At 42.7% G+C, this 25,832-nt stretch overlaps 1 protein-coding gene across 3 annotated transcripts in view; it reads right to left on the bottom strand.

Moving 5' to 3' along the window:
* TBC1D1 (TBC1 domain family member 1) overlaps positions 1-25,832 on the bottom strand; it is a 246,463-nt gene that overhangs the window by 62,607 nt on the left and 158,024 nt on the right. The window lies entirely within an intron of this gene.

Here is a 25,832-nt window from a genome sequence, read left to right as displayed (position 1 = left end):
TCTGCATCTAAAGAACCAAGATGTGGTAAACAAAATGTAATGCCTTAAAGGTTATTATCCTTTGAAATAAACGGCATTTGTTGTTGCATCTGGAAGGAGAATGATAGTGTATGATTTTGAGGGAGCCAAAGGCCAGTGCTCTCACTTCTTCCTTAAAGATAATAAAATCATAAAGAGAAACAAATACTCAGCCTCAATCAGAATATACAATGTTGACTCTTGTAATCATTTGCTCTCTCCTATTACCACTTAGGTAACACTACATTTCAAACTATGGCCCATGAAATTTTATGAGCAACAATGTGGTAGAAAAGCAACAAAAGAAAAGGTCCCTTGTCAGTGCCACCAGGATGTGCATGTGAGGGGTGTGTCTGAGGACCTGGGATTTGCCTCTTGGAACTTCCCCACCCCCAGCGGCTGACGCGCAGTCACTGCTTTGGTTGGCCCAGGATCACTTTTCTTCCTTCGTCAAGACTGTGGGGGTAATTCGTTGCACTCACAGGAACACAGAAACAAAGAAAGGGATGCTAGAAGAAAACTGGGCTCAAACCCCTCCCTTTATTTGCAGATGTGGAAATTGGGGCCCAAAGAAGTGCAAACCCAATTTCTGATCAATTACTATGACCAGGCAGTGTATATACAAATATCTATGAATTTCACCCTCACAACCACCCAACAAGCTAGGGACCATTTTTATCCCTCAATGGGAAGGCCCAGGAGACAGAGTAAATGTTGGGGCCAGGACTAGACTCCTGAGTTCAGGAAAGCTTATCCACAATGTCTCAGGGCAATGGGGCTGAAAGCAAAGTAGGAAAGGAGAAGGCACCTTGCAATCCCAGCTCTGTCATTTACTAACCAGGAAATAAGCATGCACCTTGACTTCAATGTGCCTCTGTTTTCTAATCTCTAAATCACAGACAGTCACATCCACCACCCCTCAGTTCCACAGCAGGATTAAATGAATAACCTTGAAAACACTTAATGGATTTTTTAAAAAGTGCCAGACCGTCCAGCACTCTCTGTTCAGCACTGTTGATTCTCTATGACCAGAGCTGCTGGTTAACACTACCCTGAAATTCAGACTTCTGGGCCAAGATGGCAGCTTAGCAATGTGCACGTTTTAGTTCATCCTCCAGAACAGCTACTAAATAACCAGAAACAATACAGAACAGCTCCTGGGGTCATGTCAGTGACTGGACACACAGCGTACCCCAGTCTGACCAGAACCCCACAGAACCGTGAGTTCCCCAAGCCATGGTGGCCAGTACCCTTCCCCCACAGGATGCTTCCCAGAGGGAAAAGGAAAGACTTTACCAGCAGCAGGGACTAAGCCCAATCAAACACCAATTGTGGAATTAATTAAAAAATTCTAACTACTAAAAATAGGCCCCCAGCTCAGCAGAACCTGGTCAAAGCTGATGGCGGTCACTTTTGCCCAGGGGCCAAGGGGGCAGGGCTGACGGAAAAAGGAAAAAAAAACAAACAGGAAACAGAGGTTTTTGTGGCTGTGTTTCCACAAAGGCTTGACTGCCTTTGGATTCAGTGGCAGGGCGTCTCAGGCTGCAACTGCCCCAGGCATAGGCAGAAACAAGCTCGTTTGAGGACTTGTCTGGAGCCTGTGCCTTCCCCAGGGGAGAGGTGAAGCCCAATTCAGGTGCAATCCTTCCCACAAGGAATTCAGACACCAGGGCTTGGTAATTTGAAGCCATTAAAACCAGCCTACAACCTCTCCTCTGTCTCCACCACGCCCCCAGCCAAAGTTAAAGGCTCCACATCACCTTATGCTGGTGGGACCTGCAGGCAGACAAGTGCCACATACTGGGCAGGATAAGAAAAACAGAGCCCAGAGACTTCACAGGAAAGTCTTTCGACCTGCTGGGTCTCACCCTCAGGGAAAACCGACACAGGTGACTCTTTCCTCCGGATAGGAGGCCAGCTTGGTCTGGGAAAATCTGGCTGGGGTCTATAATACCTAAGTAGACCCTCCTAAGGGTGGGGGGGGGGGGGGAAGGCACCATATAAGCAGGACAAGAAACAAGAAAACAAGAACTGAAAAATTCTCTTCTGTTAAACAAACCTAAGCTAGAGGTCCAGAAAAAGCTGAACTGAATGTCAAAGAACAGACAGACAACAAATTCATCCAGCAAGAAAACCCTAGGTAAAAGAAGTGAAAGCAATCTCCAGAATAAACTAATTAAGGTAATTAAATGCCTAGACACCAGCAAAGAACAACAAATCATACTAGGAAAATTGAAGATATGGCCCAGTCAAAGGAACAAACCAACAATTCAAATGAGATACAGGAGCTGAAACAATTAATTCAGAATATACGAACAGACATGGAAAACCTCATCAAAAACCAAATCACTGAATTGAGGGAGGATATAAAGAAGGCAAGGAATGAACAAAAAGAAGAAATCAAAAGTCTGAAAAAACAAATCACAGAACCTATGGGAATGAAAGGCATGGCAGAAGAGATAAAAAAAAAAAAACAATGGAAACCTACAATGGTAGCTTTCAAGAGGCAGAACATAGGATTAGTGAACTGGAGGACGGAACATCTGAAATCTGGCAAGAAAAAGAAAATATAGGGGAAAAAATGGAAAAATATGAGCAGGGACTCAGGGAATTGAATGACAACATGAAGTGCATGAATACATGTGTTGTGGGTATCCCAGAAGGAGAAGAGAAGGGAAAAGGAGGAGAAAAACTAATGGAGGAAATTATCACTGAAAATTTCCCAACTCTTATGAAAGACTTAAAACTACTTTGAAATTCAAAAACCCTGAAAAGAAGACACCACCATGGGCCTCTGGGGCAAAAGAGGCTGAGAACAGCTGCTTCCATCTCTCTACTTTACCTGAGGGGGATGGGGTGCTATTCGGGCCTAGAGAGGGGACGCGTTTACCGAAGGATACAGTTCCAAAGCTCAGTCTGCTCTCCTGATCCAGTGCCCCGTCCTAGTTTTTACTCAGTCAGCATATTTTGTGGGGACCCATGCGCCAAGGAGAGTTAAAGTCCCCCACCCCCACCCTTATTTCAAGAGTGAAACCTGGGTGGAGAACACAATGCTTCTGTACATTCACACTCACTGCCTGGCAACTGCAAGCAGGTTGAGAATTAAACACAGGTGAAGTGGAACAGGGCCAAGACAGCCACCAAGTCACACATGCCAGCTCCTGAGAAGGACATGTCTCTCCCATCTCCATGCCCCACACTTGTGATTTGATAACAGAGATCAGCTTGGGCCTGACTTGCGGGCTTAGAGGATAAAACGCCTGATGCCCTCCACCCCCTCCAAATGCACACAGGGCCATAGTGGACAGAACATAAGTGACGAGTTCACCTGATGGCAACACTTCTCAAAGTGTGATTCCCAGAACAGAAGCATCAGCATCACCTGGGTGCTTGTTTCTGCTAGATCAGAAACTTGAGGGTGGGACCTGCAATCTGAGTTTCAGCAATGGGGAAGCCTAATGCACACTAAAATCTGAGAACCCCTGGTGTGATGGTTAGGTTCATGTGTCAATTTGGCCAGGTGATGATGCCCAGTTGTCTGGTCAAGCAAGCACTGACCCAACTGCTACTGCAAGGACATTTCCTGAACTTAAATCCTCAGTAAGTTGATTGCATCTACGGCCAATTACATCTACAATCAACTAAGGGGAGTGCTTTCCACAATAAGAGATGTTCAATCCAGTCACTTGAAAGTTTTAAAAGGAGAAGTCATGACTTCAGCAGTCAGAAAAGAAAATTTTCATCTCTACTTCTGCCAGCCTCTCCTGGGGAATTCATTGAAAACCTTCATCGCAGTTGCCAGCTTGCAGCCTATCCTATGGAATGTGGACTCATGTACCCCTACAGTTGTGTGAGACACTTTCATAAAATTTTGTATTTGTAGATATTGCCTCTTGGTTCTGTTTCCCTAGAGAATCCTGACTAAAGTATCTGGTCTCTGGCATTCAGCACTTTTTCTGCCATTTACTGCAGGTACTAGAATTACCCTAATTGGTGGCTTCAGATTATATGACACTAGGGAATGGGTTTGCCTTGAAAATAATTTCAAATTAATTAAGCATCCACATTATGGGTCACCTGACCATTAAGTTAAGTTTAGAACCATAAATTTACCTTAATTTTCAAACACCAGCCAAATCTTGTTTTTATCTTTGACAAAGGCAATTGTTTGAACTATAATTAATCCCATTTTCTTAAGAAACGCCTTCAGAAAGCAGCCCCTTCCTGCTGGCCCAGACTGACTACCCATACTATTATAGCAATAATAAATTTCCTTCCAGAAAAGTTCCAGACCTGAAAATAAATAGTCAGAGACATAGACCAATGAGTCACCCAACTAACACAAACACAAAATACACTGCTAGAAGCTAAGAGCATGATTTCTCAACCCATGTTACTGAACAATCTGGAGAAAAGAAACTTGCTTGTTTACAGCATGGAGTCCAATGCGGCCACTATGTGAGCTCCCTCTCTAGTCCTCTCTTCACCCAGTGAGGATACTCTGTAAACAGACCACACACCGACAAGAAAGTGGTGCTCAATATCTTGGGGCCTTTCTGCTTGACAATTTCTACTGAGGCAGGTGAAGAGAATGCTGGAGAGAAAATCAACATCTTCACCCATCCAATCTCCCAATACCACGAGATGTTAGGAAGGTCAAAATGAGACCTGCAAGAGTAAACTGGCTGTATTATGGAATGGTAGCATTCTAATGATAATCAGTGAAGCTTTGTTGGGTTCTCAAAGCCCATGCAGGAGGTCAGGGGGGTAGTGGGAATGTGGTTATGAACTAACCCCCACCCAACCCTTTTCCTTAATGATAAAATGTACAGTACGTAGTTAAGAGAACAGAAAAGTTTGGAAAGCATTGATAGAGGCTTTACTTTGACCAAAAGGAAGTGGAAGGTCTTGTGCAGAGTCTTGATGGATTGGCATATTCAGGTTTTTGTCAGGGCAGGGGTGAGGGGGGTGAGGATGAGACTTGGGGACCCCCAAGAGGGATCTGCTTGAGCAAAGGCACCAACAACTCTTGCTCAGAGCCGTCCCTCCTTCTGAAGTCATCATATTTGGCATCTATGTCATTAACAGGGCAACTGACCCATGCTGCCTTGTGGCATATTTCATGTGTGTTGTGCTTTGAGCAAGGTCCTGGGATGGGACTGAAGAGTGGCCCACTTCATCTGGTCTAACTTTGATGCCACTCTCTCACCCAGCCTGCTTCCACGTCAAGAAGGACAGCATTTATCTAACCCCAGGAAGCAGACTTAAAATGGTATTTCCAACCCACCAGTGCATCAATTGAACAGACCCTTACTAAACATGTGCTTCCAAGCCCCCATGTTATCATGGAGTGGAATGGTAGTGCCTGATTTATGAGGTCAAATCCTGATTAAAAAATCATTTGAACATCCACATAAAAAGATGAAGAAAAATCAATAATCCACAGGCTCAAGACATGAGAAAAACACAGCCTTTCAATATAAAATGGACAAAATAGGCCCGGGGTAAAAAAGTATAAAGGCTTTGTGAAAGAAACAAAGGTCAGGAAAGAAATTCCTGCCACAGAGACATTTATAAAATAATGAGTAGGTTTAACTTGCATATTTAATGTACTTAGTATTCATTAAGCTTAGGAGGGAAAAAGGACTATTTTTATCCTGGTAAAGGTACAACCCAACAATCATTAAGATTTATAGCACAAAACCCACCAGGCTCCTTTCCTCTGCAGCTACAGCTCTCTAGTTTGAAGTCTGAACTTAGCTATATACATATCGAGCATTTCTCCATCCTCCTTTCAGCCTTGGTATTTTCAATTTGCCTCCTTTACTTCACTTGTATTGTCTTTTATCCATCATCAAATCCATTTTAACACAGCACCTAGTACATGCACTACACATTCAATATATGGGCATATTAAATAACGCAATAAATCTACTTCATTATGTTGTGGGCAGGGACTGTATCTTATATGCAAAGTTTAGACCTTCGTTAAAAATGGTATTAGTAGGTGGGCCCAGTGGCTCAGCAGGCAGAGTTCTTGCCTCCCATGCTGGAGACCTGGGTTTGATCCCCAGCGCCTGCCTATGTAAAAAAAAAAATGGCATCAGTGTATCTGGATGACATGATGATAAACACTGCTATGAAAGAACTACCTCAAGAAGCAGAACGAATAGCAACTGTGGCCACCTAGGTCTGAAAGATGGAAGCTTGGATCAAGCGGCAGTTGTGGAACAGAAAGGAACAAGTGGGTAAGAGGCACACTGTGAAAGGAGAGAAAACATAGGTGAGGAGTCAAAGAGCCTTCTTCTGCACAGCTTCTAATCTTGAGTGCCTGGTGAGATGATACAGCACCGGCAGAACTGGTGCTTTTCAAGAAGAGGCCAGTTTTCCCCACAGTGGCCCAGGAAAGCGCTTTTTAGTTACATTGTCTGGCCTCTTCCCCCAATGAGAGTAATGTTTTAATTGATTGCAGAGAAACTGCAAATACTGTTTAAATACGAAAAAAAGAAAAAAAAAAAAAGGAAAAACAATACCTATAATGCCCCCCTCTCAAAGATACGTGCTATTAACATTTTCATATATTGTCCTCTGTTCTTTTCTTGCATATTCACTGGACATCCAGATGTAACTTCTGTCCTACTGTCTGGGTTTTCGTTAGCATTGTACTGGCTGCACCACCTCACCTGGAACCACCCCTTTAAGACATTATCATGGGATGCAGAGCCTGGAGTGCCTGAGACACACCAAAGTGGGAGCAAGGCTCCAGAAGCAGCAGAATCATGACTGGGTCTCACAGAAAGGCGTCGTGGCGGTATGTGCACATCTAGGACGCATCTCCGGAGAGATGGCATTTGAAACAATTAAAAATGAGCAGGGTCACATCATAGCCCTGCAACTCCCAAAAAAGAGCTGTTAAGACATTTGGTAGAAACTGACAAGAAAGAGGAAGAAAGTGGGAATGGGAAGCAGATGTCGTTCATGGGGGCTCAGGAGGAGGGGAATAAGAGAGGTAAGGGTGACCAAGGAAAAAAAATCAGAGGGAGAACAGGAGGAGAGGTCCCGAAGGCATCTCACGCTTTCAAAAGGTACAGGTGATTATCAGGGACAGCAAGGCTACCTCAACAGGGTGTTTTGTTTGCACAATGTTCCCAAACTGAGAATGATGTGATTTATAGTGGCTGGCAACAGATTAATTGCTAAAAGCTCCAGTTATAAACTTTACTGCCCTCCGCCCTCCCTGCCCCTCTCATGCATCTGTGACTAAAAAAAAAAATCTTACCCCACCCATCCCATTACACAATGCTTATCTGGATATGATCTAAGATCGGAATCCATGAAAGGAAGCCCATGACTTGAAAATTAGGAAATACTTTTGTGCCTTACTGGGGAGAAGGGACGGGGAAATCCACACTATGAAACAAGAAGTTCTAAAATAGTGAACCAAATTCTTTCTCCAACTCAACACAATACTCATTGGGTTTTATGTGACCTTTCCACCTGGAAAACCCCAAGCCTCACTGCTTTCTTTATAAGGGCCTATATCCTGGAAAAATCAGCTTGGGAAGGAGCTTTTTTTTTTTTTTTCCAGGTATCCATGACTAGTAGGCAGTTAGGAATCCTGGGTTTTAGCTGTGGGGTTCTGATTAAAGTTTGGGCTTTGATATTCTCATACAAAAAATAGAAACAAACTATATCATCACTGAGATGGCTTCCATTCCTTGAATAGTCAGCAGCCTGATATGTATTTAAATTCCCAGTATATTTCAAACACAAATGTAACGTTTTATGAGTTAAAGCAGACACATCAAACTTAAATACCCTTTCTTTGTAGTAAGCAAATTTTTTACACACTGCCCACAGTATGCCCAAAAAACTCACAGAAGTTACATTTCCTTCAGAAAATCTCTAGAGACTATAATTGAATATTCAAGGTCCAGAACACTGAATTTCGATTCAGGGTTATTAAGAATTGAGAGTGATTACATGTGACCAGATATGTAGATATTCATGCACAGGACATAACAAAGAGGGAGGCAGGAGAAACTGGCTGGCTGCTTTGATTGCATAAACAAAGGAATTAGTAGAGAATTACATGTCTGTCGCTCCAAAGAAGGGATTCTTTTCTAAACAATGGGGCCCAGCACAGAAAATCCAGTACTGCACACTCAGCAGCTTCCAAGCTGCATCTTAAATTCTGAGGAGGGTCAGCCAGGAGGAACTGATGCTTCCCGAGCCCGTTCATTGTGTGCTCACAGGTTCCGGGGGGTCCTGAAAGCTGCTCCGTGGTTAGGCTTTTGCTTGGGATGACATTAAAGAGTGAAATGTCTACGACTAACTTCTTTACAATGAATCCTGGTCTTCTGTCTCTCCCCATCAAGAAAGCATTAAAGAGAAAGCCCTTGCCAGCACTGTCAGCACTCCTGGCCTCTGAATTTGAGGTCTGCACCTGCTAGCGAGGCGGGGCCATCTCCACAGGTGTGTCCTGGGGGGGGGGGGAGCAGGAATGACAAGCCATCCCCTAAGGAGCAAGGTGTCCTTTGGCTGCGACTTAGGAGATTGCGTAGAGCTTGTCAGAAACCTGAAGCAATTGTGCAAAGTACAAACAAATTACCCAAGAGGCCCAAAGAGGTTCTTTTTGGCAGCATGCCATGGAGTCCCTGATTGTCCAAGAACATCCCTTCTGTTATCCATAAAAGTTCAGTGATGTTAAAAGTGGAGGCGGTGGCGCTGGAATTAAAGAATGGCTGGCATTTGTAGAGGGGCGTGAGGAGGTGGCTAATTTTATTTTTATTTCCTTTAAACCTTATGAGGAATAAATAGACTTTCTGTGCTCCTTTTTATGTAACAATTGTAATAGCTCCCATTTATTGAGTGCTTCCTCACTGACTGCCCCGGCATCCTTAATTTGGTGAGATGGGTGCTATTACTAGGTCCGGGTTACAGGTAGAGAAATGGGGGCACAAACAGGTGAAGTAACGGCCCTCGGTCAAACAGCTCGTAAGTGGGGGAGCCAGGATTTATATCCACACTCTCAACCAGAACTCTATACCACGTTTCCTGTCAATAACACCTTTCTGAAATTACACATGACCCTTTTCCTCTCCAGTGACCAGAAGCCATTCGTGACAGTAAAAGTTATTAACATACTACTATCCAGTTTCATTCCATTTTCCCTCATAACATACCAAGAAAACAAAGAACTATAGGTTGGAATGAGGGGAAGGAAAAAAGCTCACAGGGCCCTTTTTTTTTAATTTCAGCAGCGCAGAAAAGGTGGGTGTACAAGGAAAGAGTCTTGATGCAAACAAAGACCTGAGATTCCAGGGTATCCTCCCAGAGGTCACACCAATTCGAATATGAAAGCAGAACATTGCCAAGCCCTGTCCCTCCACCACACTGTCTCCCTAGGTCAATGTCGTCTTCAGAGGGCTTGCACTGATGCCCTGGTGAGGCCCCAATCCTCATTCATTCTATATATGCATTCTCAAGTACAGAATGGGACGGTTACTGTCATTGTAAAAGACAAAGGGAAAAACCGAGGCAGGACAGCAGACCTGAAGACCCGGGGTGGGAAGCAGGAGCGGCACCCACAAACAGGTCCACCGACTCCATCTCCTAAGCAGGCTGCATGCAGCCAGCCGGCACCGCGGGCCAACCCTGGACACCGTTCCTAAATACAGCGCAGAAGCACCTGCGAGCATAACGGTCTTCAATGCTCAGTCTTCTCAGCGGTCAAACAAGGTGCTGGATTCATAACCTTCTTTCCTTCTAAAATGAAAAGCCCCAACTCATCTTAAGTTATCAACAATATCAAGCAGAATTTACTGAGCTCCGTGGACTCAGGGTATTATGACAGCCATCACATGAACACAAGAGCTCTTTCCTTCCTACCATCCAAAATTCTATAGTCTCAGACAGAAACCAATAGAGACAGACACAGCCACATGTCACAGACTGCAGAGACAGAGCGATGCCATTTCTGAAAGAATGAAACTGCAAAAGGATGATAATGAAATGGCTGCTGACCTTTGGGGTGGAGGTAAGACAATTATAGATCACAACCAAGGGAGCTGGGAGAGGTTGAGGCGGGACAGGCAAGAGGCTGATGTGGTGGGTGAGTTTACATGAATACTGGGGGTGGCCAGAGAAGGCAAACACCAAAAGCCTTTTACTGGGAGACACCCAGGGCGCCGTGACCTGGGTCACTATACCACTAAAAATAATCACTAGAAACAATAAAACATTGTATTACCAGGAACCTTAAAATGACTTCAAACACAGGGTTTAAACTTTAACAAACTATGTTAATTTAAATATAGAGCACACTGATTTTGAATAATCTAGGACAATTTCAAAACTTTTTTTTCCAAGTGCATGGGAAGAATACTCAGAGAAAATGGAATGGAATGACTTTGAAGTCATCAGATACAGGGAAAAAAGGCATCATGGGCTTTCATATTTTTAAAGTGGTTTATGCTTTTTTTTTTTTTTAGTCCATTCCCAAACTATTCTCTGAATTGTAAACTCATGAGCTATAGCACACCAGAGAAACTCGGACTCTCGATGAGCACTGGACAACCAAGTACAGCCTGACATTCGAGCGTGAGTCCCCTGGGACAGGGTAGCGGGTGCGGAGTAAGTGGCCAGTGGGATAAGGCATCTACTTCCCCCTGCTGCAGGGTCTCCAGGAAAACAGCACCAGCAGGGATGCCGAGAGCAAGAACATTCCTCAAAATGAGGATCCTGTGTCTTTAACTTGCGGGCTTGGTTTCTGCAAATGAAGGCTGTCACTTTCTCAACCCAAATTACTATCATGCCCAGTTTAGTGATTTGATAGAAGGGAAAACATTCCCCAAATTATCTACTGTACCTCAGGCCCACAAGAAAGAGAAGTGATTTTATAATCGGATCTGTTTCCAGTAACTCTGAATACCTGCTGGAAATATGATTCATAACAGAAATGTCCCCTTTTTAGCCATCTATAAGACAAAACATATTTCAAATTTTCTTTTTTAATTATAAATTAATTTTCCTACTATTAAAATATCGCTACATTCCAAAACTGAAAACCAGAAATGGGGAAATAAATCACCTAGCACCAAATCTTTTCACAACTTTTGTAGAAGATCAAGTATGTTACCTTTGTATTTTTTAAATTCATGTTATATCTTACATAATACAATGTTAGTTATAAATATTTTTACAATAAAAATACCCATGTTTGATTGTTCCTAAGCCACATATTCCTTTATTCAACACAAATTAAGCACCATCTATGGGCCAGACTCTGTGCCAGGTCCTAGGAATATAAGACAGTTTTTCCACCACACAAAGCTTAAATTAGGTGCCAGAATTGCACCCCCCCAATGCTTTCAATGGCTTGGCCAAGAATGAATGGACACAAGCAAGTGAGGCATCCCAGAGGCCAGCTAATGGCACACCAGTGGTGTGAGCCCAGCAGCAGCACTTCCAAAGACCCCACCACCACTTTCAGCTGCTGAGCCTCATGACAACGATTCTGCTCCAGGAAACCCAACTTGTTATCGTTGGGTAAATGTATTAATCGAATGTCCTTCCCAATACAGGGATCTTGAATGGAAGTCACCCAGTCTCTAACCAGGTTACAAGGAACTACTGATACTACTTGCCACACACGATGTCACACACGTCTGGAAAACCATTAATTGTTAAAAAAATTAGTAGCCCCCAGTTACATTTGTTGTTCTGGTTCTACTTTTGATTGGAAAACAATAAAATTAAAAAGAATACACCAATGTTGGCGTCTGAAGCCTATGCGCTCTCCTTGGTGTGCCCTGGCACACACCTCCCCACAGTCCAGATAAACTCCTGGGTGTGGGTCCCCACTGACATGCTGGTACCATGCTCTCCCCATCCCACCCTAAACCTGTAACCATGAGCTGGATCATCAGTTCTCCCTCTCAAAAATCTGGGACAAGACACAGATTGGCAGTCAGTTTAGTTGGTGCCTCTGAATCTAAGAGGTCATATAGATTAGGAAGAGGGGCTGACTGTGTACAGCATGAGAAGCTAGGAAGCATGGTGAATAGAATAAAGAGGAGAGAAGAGAGATTACATGGCCTCAAAGAGAGGGGGCCAGAGAGACTTCCTTGGTTTCTGACAACTTCCTAGTTCCCAGCTCTGATCCTTATCTTGATTTTTAAAAGCTTGAGTCATTTTCTGTCTTGTAACTAAATGATCACTGACTAAGAACAGCTTATACTCATCTGTTTCCTGAGCATTCCCTGAACACCTCCTACATGTACAGGATATTTGGGGATAGTTAAAAGAATCTGAAAACAACTTCCTACGAAGGAAGTGGCAACTGATCAACGAGGCAAGAACAGAACATAATTAGGGAAAACAGGTTGGTGATAGTCATACATGGCGTAATGGAAAGAGGCCTGAATGCAGACATCTGTGGTCAGGTATCATCTGTAAAAATAAGGAATATGGAACAGATGACTTTCAAAGTCCCATTTATTTTTAGGATTCCTTGAAAGTAGGCTCATCACCTACTTTCAGGAACCATGTGGACTGGGGACTATCATGACACTGCCCGCAGTTTACTGCTTCTGTTAGAAGATAACACAGCACACACACTGCCCTGAGGTGTACCTGAGAGTCAGGGAAAGACTCAAAGAGTTCACCATCTGTAGCAATGGGTTGAAGAGAACTTTCTGGCATGAGGAAAATGCTCTAGAGCTGCACCTTCCAAGATGGCAGCCACTAGTCACATGGGACTCCCAAGGACCTGAAATCAGTCTAGTGTGAGGAACTAAATTCTTAATTTTATTTAATTTGAACTAATTTAAATTTAATTTTAGGTAGCCATACATGGCTAGTGGCTACTGGATCGGACAGAGCAGATCAAGGGTTTAAGTAAAAGCTCTGTAATGGGTAAACTCAAAGCCCTAAAGGACATCAGAAACAGGGAAACAGACTCTTTCAGAGAGAAAGACTTCTGAGATGAATGATGAGGAAGAGTTGTCAGTGTTAAAGCATTGTATTAGGTTATGTACAGAGGGGAAAAAATGAACAAGGGGAGCTTTCTAGGCAAAAGAAACAACATGCAAAATCAGGGCTACATGGCAAAACAGCATGCTCAGGAAGTAAGCATTCCACACGGCAGTGCTGGACTCCCTCCGGTTGCCTTCTCCTCTTCATCCTACTAACAGGATGCTAATTTTGTACAGAATGGGAATGTGCTCAGCCAAAAATCAACATTCCACAGCCTCCCTACAAAGGCACCTTAGCATCACCTAGGAATTTGTTAGAAATACCAATTCTTGGGCCTTATCCAGGGGAATTTCTACTCCAGAATTAGAAACTCTGAAGGTTTCTGAAGCCTGGCAATCTGTGTTTCAATCCTTTAGAAGAATCAGGTATACACTTGGTCTGAGAACAGTTATTAAAGAAATGTAGGCCCGGGCAAATGGAGCTAATCTGTGGGGCTTCTGGTCACCTCTCAGGAGGCCGGAAAGAGCTGTAAAAGCCACACAAGGCTCTTCACAGACTGAGACTCCCTCTCCCTCACTTCCTGCAGACTTCATGTCCCCAAGCCTTCCCACCACTTCTGTGGGCAATATTAGAATCCCTGGCACCCTCCGTCTCAAGAGTGGGCTGGGGAAAAGAGGCAAACAGGCTGGTCACAGGGGAGCACAGGGACTAGGGGGACTCAAAACTCTCCCACTGGCCTAACCATCCTAACTGGTTAGAATCATAGACAACAACTCAAAGCCTCCCAAGAATGAGACTGCACACCAGATCACAACTAAAAACCTTACAGAGCATGCTTCCATGCAAAAATGAATATGTAAATGTTTAAAGTAGCATTATACACGTCAGCCAAAAGGTGGAAACAACCCAATGTCCATCACCTGGTGAACCGATAAAGTGAATGTGGTATTGGCCGTACACTGGAATATTATTCAGCCATATAAAGGAATGAAGTTCTGATCTATGCTATAATGTGGGTTAACTTTGAAAATATCATGCTAAGTGAAACAAGCCAGTTCCAAAGGACCCATATATTGTAGGATTCCATTTCTATAAAATGTCCAGAATAGGCAAATCTATAGAGACAGCAAATAGATTAATGGTTGTCTAGAGCTGGCAGGGGAGAGTGTAAGGGGAGAATGGGGAATGACAGCTAAAGGGCTTCTTTTTGGGGAGGCAAAAATATTCTAAAATGAGATTGTGGTGATAGTTACACAACTCTATAAATATGTTGAGAAAAAACAGTGAAGTGTATATTTTAGAGGGGTAAATTCTATATGTGAATTTTACCTCAATATAGCTGTTTGGAAAAAGAAAAAATCCTTTCCTGCCAAGGAATCCCTCCTCAGAGCTAATATAACCCTCCCAAGCTGGGTTGTCTCATTTACTTACATTGCACAGTATGCAATATACAAGTTTGAATGTAAGTACAGGGTGAGCACTTGCACTGACCCCTGAGTGTGAATGCCTCCTTAAATTTTGCACAGTCAACACTTGCTTCAATGATATCGATAACCATTTTAAATGTGAATGGTCTCATTATATCAATTAAAAGACAGAGACTATCAGTGTGGATTAAAAAACAAGACCCACCTACATGTTTTCTACAAGAAATCCACTCTAAATATAAAGATACAGAAAGATCAAAAGTAAAAGGAGGGGGAAAGATACTATGCTAACATTAATCAAAGGAAAACTGGAGTAGCCATAATAATTTCAGAAAAAGATTTCTACGTAAAAAATACTATCAGGGATAAAGAGGGGGCATTTCATAATGGGTCAATTCTCCAAGACATAACAGTTCTTAATGCAATTGTTAATCCTTAATGTACTTAACAGAGCATCAAAATATTTGAGGCAAAAGCTGAAAGAACTGTAAGGAGAAACAGACAATGTAGGTGTAGACTTCAACATCCCTCAGTCAGTAACCAGTAGAGCCAGCAGACAGAAAATCAGTAAGGATCCAAGAGAACTCAACAGCACCATCAATTTACTGGATCTAACCGACCTTTATAAAACACTTCACCCTACAACAGCAGAATACATATTCTTTTCACGCTCACATGGAACATTCACCAAGACTGGTCACATGCTGGGCCATAAAACACACCTTAACATATTTAAAAGAACAGAAATCATACAAAGTATACTCTCATACCACAGTGGAATCAAACTAGAAATCAGTAACAGAAAGGTAGAAAATCCCCAAATAAGTGGATATTAAGCAACACACTTCAACTAACCCATGAATCAAAGAAGTCTCAAGAGAATGAAAAATTTACTTTGAAGCAAATAAAAATGAAAATGCAACTTATCAAAATTTGTGAGATGTAGCAAAGATTGTACCTTAGAGACAAATTTATAGCTAGCGTATATTAGAAAAGAAGATTTAAAACCAGTGATCTGAGCTTCACCTTGAATCTAAAAAAGAGAAAAATCAATCCAAGTAAGTAGAAGAAAAGAAATAATAAAAATTAGAGCAGAAATCAATGGAATTGAAAACAGGAAAACAGTGGAGAAAAATCAATGAAACCAAAAGCTGATTATTTGGAAAGATCAATGAAATTGATAAACCTCTAGCCAGGCTAGCCAATAAAAAAGAGAGAAGACACAAATTACTATTATAAGAAAAGAAGGAGGGACCCTCACTACTGATCCATAGATAATTAAAGTCTAAAAAAGGAATATTACAGAAATTCTATGCCCACAAATTTAAAACTAAGATGAAATGGACAAATCCCTCAAAAGACACAGTTTACTAAGGAGAAATAAATAATCTGAATAGGTCTTTATATATTAAAGAAATTGAATCAACAATTAATAACTTTCCAAAACAGAAAGTACCAGCCCAGATGGCTTCACTTGTGAATTCCAACAGACTTTTAAAGGAGAAATGCTACCAATTCTCTACAACCTCTTCCAGAAAATAAAGCAGAGTGAACACTTTTCTAAGATCTCAAACAAGACAAAGATGTCCCCTCTCATCAGTACTATTCAACATCATACTGGAAGTCCCAGCTAACTTAATAAGACAAGAAAAGGAAATAACAGGAATACATATTGGGAAGGAAGAAATAAAACAGTCTTTGCAGATGATATGATTGTTTATGTAAAAATTCCCAAAGAATTGACAAAAACAAAAAACAAAAACAAAAACAAAACTCCTGAAATGAATAAACAATTATAGCAAGGGTACAGGATGCAAGTTAATATAAAAAATCGATTACTTCCCTATACACCAGCAATGAACAATTGGAATTTGAATTAAAAACAAAACAAAAAAAATCACCAACATTTATGTTAACACTCCCCAATAACATAGGAATCCATCTAGCAAATACATAAGCTCTATATGAAGAAAACTATAAACTCTGATAAAAGAAATCAAGTAAGATCTAAATAAATGGTGATGTTCCATGTTCATGGATAGAAAGACTCAGTATTACTAAGATGTCAATTCTTCCCAAATTGATATACAGATTCAACACTATAAATCAATTTATCCCAATCAAAATCCCAGAAAGTTATTTTGTGGACAGTGACAAATTACCTGTAAAGTTGATATGGAAAGGCAAAATTTCAGTGGCTCCCTAGTACCTAAGATTAAAGTTCAAAGTTGAGAGGTTCAAGATCTTCCACATTAGACCTTATCCTGTGAGCACACAGGCATACTGTTGTGGAGTGAAATTGGTCCGAAGGAGGAATTCCCTGCAAGCAAAGTGCTATAAGCATTGAAACGTGTCCCGCATTATCATAATGGCCTGGCAGGAATTCACACCCAGGCTTCCAACTCCAGGGCTCAAATCCTCAGCCCTCTCCTCCCCACAGCCTCCCCACCAAGAAGTAGGGATGAGCTGATGTTTTTGTATCTCCAACACTTGGCTCCAGCCACTGCACAAAGGAATCATTTAAGGACTGGCTGTTAAGTGTCAGTGCTTAACTAGGAAAAGCTCAATCAATCTAACTCACAATTGTTAGCATGAACAAAAATAGCAAGCTAAGGTAAAATTTTGCCATAAACTACAGCATTCCTGACTTCTGTAATGATATGCCAACAAGTACAATAAAGCAAAAAAATTCTAGTACCTTCAAACTACAGAAATCCATGACCAGTCAGATTGCTGGTTTGCAATATTTTACCTTGAACCTGGTCTTTATTCACCATGGAAAAGAGAAGTTATGCAGAAAGTAAATTAAGAACATTCTTCAAAAGCCCTGTGTCTCCAGTAATCAGACACAAATTTTTCTTCCTTGTTTTGCCAACTCTCTAAAGCCCTGTACAAAAAGAAAGGGAGACATCTATTTATTAGTAGCTCTCTACTCAGATAAGTTGTGAATGTGCAAGAAAGATGAATACCATAACAAAACTAAGAACAAAAATTCTGAAAAGAAAAGAGAAAAAAAAAAAAAGGAAGAAAGCTTTTCTTTCCGGGATTAAGAAATCAGGGCCATGAAGTCACAGGGAGCAACACTGCCACCAAGCGGCAACTAACCAAACAGCGGTCTGGATCTCAGCAACAATCAATCCTTCGGGGGAGTTTAAATATAAATAATAATAATAATAATAATAATTGATGCCCAGAGTCCATTCCTACACACACTGACTCAGTGAGGTACAGCAAAAGGACATAGATCCACTCCATGTTTTTAAAAATCTCCCCTCATGATTTTGCTTGACACAGAGAAGGAAGAGAATCACTGATCAAATTAAGGGTACAGTTCAGACAGATACTATAAGAATGCTCATGTTTTCCAGTAAAGTGTGATTGGTAGTTATTACATTTACATCATCCATTAAAATTTCCTGATGGTATATGAATTCTTTCAAATTTGCCTAGATACAACATAAATCAACCATATTCATACATTACTTTCTACATTCTTCACAATAATGTAAAGCAGTCAGCATAAAGATTCAGATTAGATTCCTGGTTTTGTCTTGACTGTAAACATCTATATTTAATTCAACAGACTTAACTACACCACAAATTAAGCATACTGACAGCTATATTCAACACACAAAAGAAACCTTTGAACTTTAGTTTCACTGGAATATTTGCTTATACAAAGGATTTCATATCAATAAATCACTCTTATAATTAGAATGGATTTTTTCAGAAGACATTTATTTTTACAAAAGATGTAAAATCTGAAAGCTTCTATTGTCAGTGACGTCTGTCAATGCACAATATAATCTGAAATGCTTAAATAAAAGGTATGAGACTAAAAATTGTACTAACAAAGAGGTAAATAAAAGGATTTCCCTCCATTCCAAAGCCAGGGAGTTGCCTAAAAACGCATTTAGCAACAGAGAATATTTTTTGTATCAGACATCAGGAGGAAAGCTTATGGAGTATTTCCACTACTAAAAAATACCTAATTCAAGTTGATTTTCAGTATTTTTGACAGACCTAAGAATTAGGTTAGAGCACAAGACAAAGAAAAAAGACCTGAGCATTTTCTGTGCCCTCTGTACTACACAACAGAAAAAGTTTTCCTGGAAAAGAAAACGGCAGGAAAGAGGCAGGGCGCCATATTATTTTTAGTTTGATGTGGCACATTACCAAATTTTTCTTCAAACCCACCACCTGTCTTTTATCACTGCATTTCCTCCGCTAGATGATCACTTAGTTTCTCCAGACACTGCAACTCTTCACATATAGCAGAAGTCCTCAAAAAATGTCACTGATGACCCAGATTTATCTGAGGGCTGAAATACTTGGGTGACTCCTTTTGGTCCGTCTACAGAGTCACACAGCAGCATAAAAGAAAGAGTCCAAGACTAGGATGGAAGGTCAGGATTGGACTTAATTGTGTCCACTTATTCTGAGCCCTTGTTACTCAAAGTCTGGTCGCTGGACTAGTATCAATAGCACCAGGGAGCTCGCGAGAAGCACGGAACCTTTGGATGCACCAAGACCTGCTGAATCAGAATCTGCTTTTTATCAAGATGCCCAGGAGACGGCTATGTACAAGAGAGTTTGTGAAGGGCGACTCTAAACCTTGATCTAGCACAAGCCATTTAACCCCAGGTGTCCTCACTTCATGTAAGGGATGACAGCACCTCTAATCTACTTTACCTTCTATACAGTAGGGATTTTTTTTTTAACCTCCCTATGGTAAGGATCGAAAGTGAGAAAGCTTTTGTATATGAGAAAGGGCTACTGTACTGATAATAAGCATCGTCATCCTCCTCTCAGAGGAACAACTGTGTCTGCTCTCAGCTATATCCACCAAATGCAGTGTTAAACACGTCCAAACCTCAGCAGCTTTGCCAGGTAACAGGTTTAACTGTGCTCGCAATAACACCACCCTCTGTCAAAGTTATCGTTTACCAAGTCCCATCCTATAATATACTCAGCATCTCACACACCTTTTGCCCAAAGAACCTATAACACAAAGAAGAGAGTATGCACATCCCTGGGGGATTCGGGGTAACAGCCCTAAGTGGCCACCATAAACACAGCGTCTCCGAAGCCTTCCTGCTTAAAGTTTAAACAGTCCTGAAGATCTAGCACTCTATTTTATCATATATCTGCGTTTATCATTAAGATGTTTGTCTCACCGAGACTTCAAGTAAAAAGTGATGCTTCCCATATTTTGGCCACAGCTTCCCTTTTCTGTAGTACCCGTTGCTCACCTGCTCTACCCTCTCCGAGGTTCAGAATTAAAAACCATCTCTCTTAGACTTGGCTAATTTAAAGCTGGAATTCTTACAGGACACGAATTGGTCTCTGTTGAATTAGAACACAAAAACGAAACAACAGCCTGGGCTTTAGGGATGCCTACCCCAGGCCCACTAGACATATATAAGTAAATTCTCAATACAAATTAATTTCTCACCTACCTCAGGTAGGTTTCCAAATGTAAAATTCAGAATTTTGTGATTTCATTATTTCACAGGGATTTTGTGCATACAAACATTCACATATCTCTGAGTTAATGGCATGTTAAATTTTTTTTGACACAATTCTATTCTAATCTCTCCACTTCTACCCACGCTACTTGACTTTGTATTTTTCTTTCTTTTTACACTACATTTACTCAGAACCATACTCCCTTACTAACACCCTTCTCTCCAAGTTTATAACCATGTATAAAAACCGGAACCCAGAAATTACAAAAAATTCTATTTCTCTGACTTATCCTAGTAACTTTATCACTGCCCAATCACCATGATTTTAAAAATCACAGGGTATTTTATGGGTATTTTCAAAGTGGGAATGGAATAGACGGGACAGTAGAATTATCCCTATACACTTTTCCCCCTTGAAAGAAAGTTATTTCTTATCTGTTTATAAGTCTGCACTGCCAGAATGTAATTGCAAAAATAGTCACAAGTGAAACGTTTTGAGCATCTGAGACAGATTCTAAAAGGCACCATTAATAAATAAACAAATAAATAAATAAATAAATAAATAAATAAATAAATAAACAAATAAATAAATAAATAAAAGGCACCATTAGTGAGTATTTCTTACAAGCACCCTTTACGTCTATTGTGCTGAATCACACAGCAGGCTCACTGAGCCTCCAGGCTGCAGATCCTTCAGCTACTCATGGACCCCCCCAAACCACTGTCCTGAACACCAAGGGAGGGCTGGACAGGAGATCTCACAGCACCCCTAAACAGTGCCCATCGCTAGAGATGGTCTGTCCAAGCAGGCTCCTCCGGGGACCTAACTGAGGACCTGGATGTCTCCCAGCTAGAGTGGAACACACAAAGCCTCCGGTGTGGGCCATGGTGGCCACAGGCAACACTGGAAGTTTCTGGCATCTCTGCGCCCTGAGGATGGGGAGTAGAAGTGGCAGGGTACTAAGATGCCTGAGTTTGGAGAAGGAAATTCAAAGAAAGATAGCAAAAAATCCATCTCCCTTCTCCTCATTATACCAGTTCCAATGCTAACATGGAGGAAGGGAGAGAGATTGATTGACTAGGCGAGTTCGGCATCATGCTCTCTATGTAGCGTCGGCACCTATGGCCACCATGGAGCCAGGTGGGTAGACCGAGAACACATGCCCAATGCAGATGCCAAAGAGGGGCTGTCCTGGGGGACGGAGCTCTCTAGTGAGAACCACAGATGATGCACCACACCCAGCTGGTCACTGTGCCGCTCCAGCCAAAACCCAGGGCCCATGTGCATTCCAGAGAGTGGGCTTTGGAGCACAGACCCATGAACTAAGGTCCTGCCTCGGTCTCCCACCAGCTCTATGATTTGGAGAAGTAGTTTTCAGTCACTCTAAGCCTCTTCATCTTTAAAATGGGCATAATAAAATGCCAAACATGCCAACCCTCAGAAGGCTGATTGGGAATTAAAGCAAATAATTCAGGAATTAGAGCACTTAACATACATAGGCCTGCCATAAAATAGGAGCATAATAATTGCTTATTATTATAATACCAATTCAAAGTCTTAAATGCTTTTCTCTCACGTGAATATACAGAGTACCTAGAGTACAGTTCAGAAATTCAAACAGCATTTAATTCTGAGAGAAAAGAACGGAAAAGACATTTGCCTATGGGGAAATAAGAGACACAAGCAGGGGTTAATAAGTCACCAATGAACAAATAGTAAGTTTGCAAGTATCAGAGCAATTTGCTTGCTTTCCTTTTTAAAAATCGTAAGGCCTGTGCGAACTGGAAGAGACTAATAGCAAAGGTAATGAATATGTAGATTTTAGAGTATGCTGCAAGAAGATAAATGCTATGGAAAAAAATCAGGATAAGGTAATTAGGAATATCTGGTGGGGGAGTGGGGAGAAAGGGTACAATCTGAGGTAGAGAGGCCTCACTGAAAAGGCAGATCTCAAGGAGGCGAGGGAGTCAGGCATGGGACATCTTGGGAAGGAGCCTTCTAGGCAGAGGAAACACCCAGTGAAAAGGCCAGGGAGTCAGAGGGTGAGCTCTCTGAGAGCTCAAAGCTGGTGTGGCGTGAGCAAGGAGCACCAGAAGGAGCCTTCTTTAGAGAGGAAGGGAGGATGGTGTGCTTTGATCTTCCTCTAATGCTTGACAGACTCTCTCAGGACATCTGACTGCATGAGAAGCTGGGAAAACTGACAGGAGCCAACTTGTTTGGGGTCTGAAGGGTCGGTGATTATTAGGGACTAGGAAGACTGCAGCAGTGTCAGCAGTAAGTGCACAGGGCCCTGAGCTGTTCAGGGACTTTTATCAGAAACTTAGATAAAGTCACAAAGGGCATGCTCATCAATTCTAGACACAATCATAAAACTTACACCAGAATCAAGATTCAAAATTATCCCAGCAGGACTGGCTACCACTGATGTCATGCCACCAAATGGGAATAAATCATATGATTCCTATTTGCATTTGAGAAGTTGTTTCGAGCTTTTTCTCCTCCCAAACAATTTAATCAAATGCAGATAGAAATCACATAACTTTTAAGTACAGTTCATACCCAAAAAGTTAAGATATAATAAGACCTAAGAATGCGAGCTGATTACTTAAAATACAACAAACAGACTGTGAATGTAAGCTGCAATAACTGAACGGCGGCAACTCAGTAGAAGGAGGAAATTCCCTGTATGGCCCAGAGACTGCCAAACAGCACTCTCTGTTCAGAGTCCCACGAGGGAAAGGGCAGAGAATGTTCGGAGGACAGGATTTTGAACGGGGCGGGGATACATGGCAGTAAAACTGCAACAGAGAGGAACTAGCACAGTTAGCCTGGAGAAGAGATCTGAAGGGAGCAGCATCTATGGCCCTCTGCCAACCGAATAAGATGCTTCAGAAAAGCAGAGCAGAACCAAGGGATGAAATGATAAGGAAGGAGGACCAGTCTCAGTCTAACAAACTTCGAACTGTTCTCAAATGGAACATGCAGCGTCACACAGTCCTCAGGGACTCTGAATGCATCCCAGGCACTGCACTCAGCATTTTAAAACAGACTCTGCTGTATTTCAATGGCCGCCAAAACCCAAGGCCCATGCGTTTTCCAGAGAGTGGGCTCTCTGAGGTATAGCCAGCGCGATGTCGGGTATGTCTTCGAGAATCAGACTCTGGCCTGTTGTCATATCGTTTCAGACACGTTTCACAGCTCGATTCTCCTTGCGGGCCTCCTTCAGTCCCTTCCCCCTCCCCACCCCCTAGCCCCGGTAGCAGGGCACTGCCAGGACCTGGGAGGAAAAGCCCTCTGCAGCAGGCAGGTCAGCTCACCTCCACCACTCACCCCCACCCTGTGGAGGGGCTGAAGGGAAGGAGGAGCAGTGGGCAGCACCAGAGGGACTTCCATACATGGGAGGGGCCTCCACAAGAAACGTGCACTTCACTGATTTTTCTTTCCAATCTCAAGAATTTCTAACACTTTTAAATGAAATGCCAGTAATGACATCCTCCTCCCTTAGCACAGCAGGTTGGCAATAGGCATAATTAATCCCACATTACAGGTGAGAAATTTAGCTCATTTTAGTTCACAGCTCACAAGGGGAGAGGAAGGATTGGAAGGCAGAGCCCAAAGCCTATGCTTTTGACCACCATGGACATGGGCGCCCTCTGCTCCAGCTTTCAGAGGAAGCTGCCCAATGTGAGCTCTAAATTCCTTCCCTCAGTTGACCTTTGTGACTACCTGAGACCCTGCAATGCTGCGGAGGCAGCTTGCTGCCTTCTCATCAATGTGGAAGTGGTTCTGTGGGAATTCTGGCAAGCGGAGGTTCAGAGATTGCTCTGGGTTCCATTCTCAGTGCTGTTTCCAGCAGGGGAGAGGAACGATGTCAGGTGGGCCTGTTCTCAGTCCTCTGCTGACTCTTATCTGGGACTGGGAGCGACAGTGGAGGCTGCGGGTGCTCCCAGCGCTGGGGCAGCAATCGTCATGCCCCTCATTCACTGCAAACTTGCACCCAACTGTGTCGGCTGCACCAGAACAAACCGGGGTCTCTATTCATTGTAAAAGTCATTTAAGAACGCCAACTGCAGTTAAACAGCCATTTCTCACAATAATCCCAGACTGCACAGATTTAAAAGAAAAGTTCCTGCCCTGACTTCCAAAAAAAAAAAAGGAGAATGTGGACACAAATTGTGGTCTTCCTCTTCTTTCCCTTTCCTAGCATTTCCATCTGCTGGGATTACACCAGGTCAGTCCTCTCGCATGCTGCCCATGGCACATTCAGCTCGTCCACTTTATTTCGCGGCTCTTGGGAGAATTAAACGTTGCCACAACAGACCAGCCCTCTGACTCAGGTCAGATAAACATGCCCCAGACACGGACTGGGAGATACCCTGGAGGCCCCCCGGGAAGCTCAACTAACTTCCACACCCAGGGTGGGGCCTGGAGGTCATGAGCATTTCCTAGGAGGCCAGGACCTTGCCCCCAGGAGCAGGTCAGGGCCACGGCTGCGTGTTTTACCAACCTGTTTCTGCAGCCACTCTCCACCCGGGCGGACCCCTTTCACTTACAAGTTTAAAAGTAGCTAAGGAACAAGGAAATTGGGTTACATAATCTGGTCACCGGATGTCACCAGACGATCTACAATATGAAAATGAAGTCTTTATAACAAAAACTATCTAAATTCAATTGAAATTGAAATAACTCAATTTATTAAACTGATACATTTACAAAAACCTTACTGAGTTTGTAAACCTAATCTCTGTGGCGTTGCCTTACACTGCTCCTTTTGGAGACCAATAGCACAGGGAACTCACACCAGCGTTCCAGTTTCCAAAGAGGTAAGAGAAATAATGTCATCGCTTTACATTTGATACGTCTTTTAGGTTTTCAAAGCACTACCACGTTTATAACTTGATTCCACGAGGTAGAAAGAGACAATCTCACTAGAACTGTTTCGCAACTGAAGGAACCAAGGGTAAGGGAAGTAACAGGAGGGACAACACAAAGCCAGGTGAGCCCAAACCAGGATCAAATCAAGCTCTTGTTGAGTTTAGCAGAGGATTCCTTTTTCAAATTAAATATAATGGAGAACTCTGGAGAGGGATAAAAGGGAGTGGGAGACAAAGAGGGTGAGGGGAGCAGGGGAAGAAAGGGGCAGAGGGAGGGGTCCTCTGACATTGCCCCACCCCCACAGAAGGTCTGAGGAACCCAGGGTGGACTAGACTGTGCTGCTTCCTTAAAAATGTGCAAGTGTGGGTCATGGAACAAGACTGAACCCACGCTATATGAAACCAGAGGAACTTAAGTTATCTCTAGTGTCTTACTGGCTTGCTTTTTTTTCTTAACACACACAAAAAAATTTAGCTGAAAGAACATTTAGCAAAGGAAACACTTGCTGTTGGAAGTTTATGATATCGAAGGGCATAGACAAATCTTAATTTTCGTCAGTGGAACTGCATCCCGACTCAGTTTGTACACCATAACTCAACACAGGAAGGCCTGGAATTAGATTTCAGCACATTTTGTATTTCTTTGGTGGCACAAGAGGGGTGAGAGAGTGCACAGGGTGGTCCTCACAACACCAGACTGACCGAGAGCAACTGTTCCAGGCAGAGCACATACAATGTGGTCAGGAGGTACGGCTGGCTGGGGGGCCGGGGGGCCTCTAAAACCAAAGGACGCTTAGATCGGTGCGTCTACCTACACTCGGACAGAAGGGAGGGGAATCCAGACAAGCAGGAGAACACACTGGGAAGGGGAGGAGGGGAGAGGGGTGTCAGGCTCAGGCCCCGGGCACCCCCACAGGCAGGGTGGGGTCACAGGTCACAAGAGTGCAGCAGGTGTGCAGGCTGCTGAGCCCCGTCACAGAGCGGGGAGGTGGGGGGGTGCTCTGGAAATAGTTATAGTCTTTGTCATGTGAGATTCTTACCCAGGGAGCTTTAATCTTAGGGGACA

The sequence above is a fragment of the Tamandua tetradactyla genome, chromosome 19 (assembly GCF_023851605.1).
Source record: "Tamandua tetradactyla isolate mTamTet1 chromosome 19, mTamTet1.pri, whole genome shotgun sequence".
NCBI lineage: Eukaryota > Metazoa > Chordata > Mammalia > Pilosa > Myrmecophagidae > Tamandua > Tamandua tetradactyla.
Note: the sequence above shows the minus strand (reverse complement) of the source record. Positions and strands in the feature narration are given on the sequence as shown.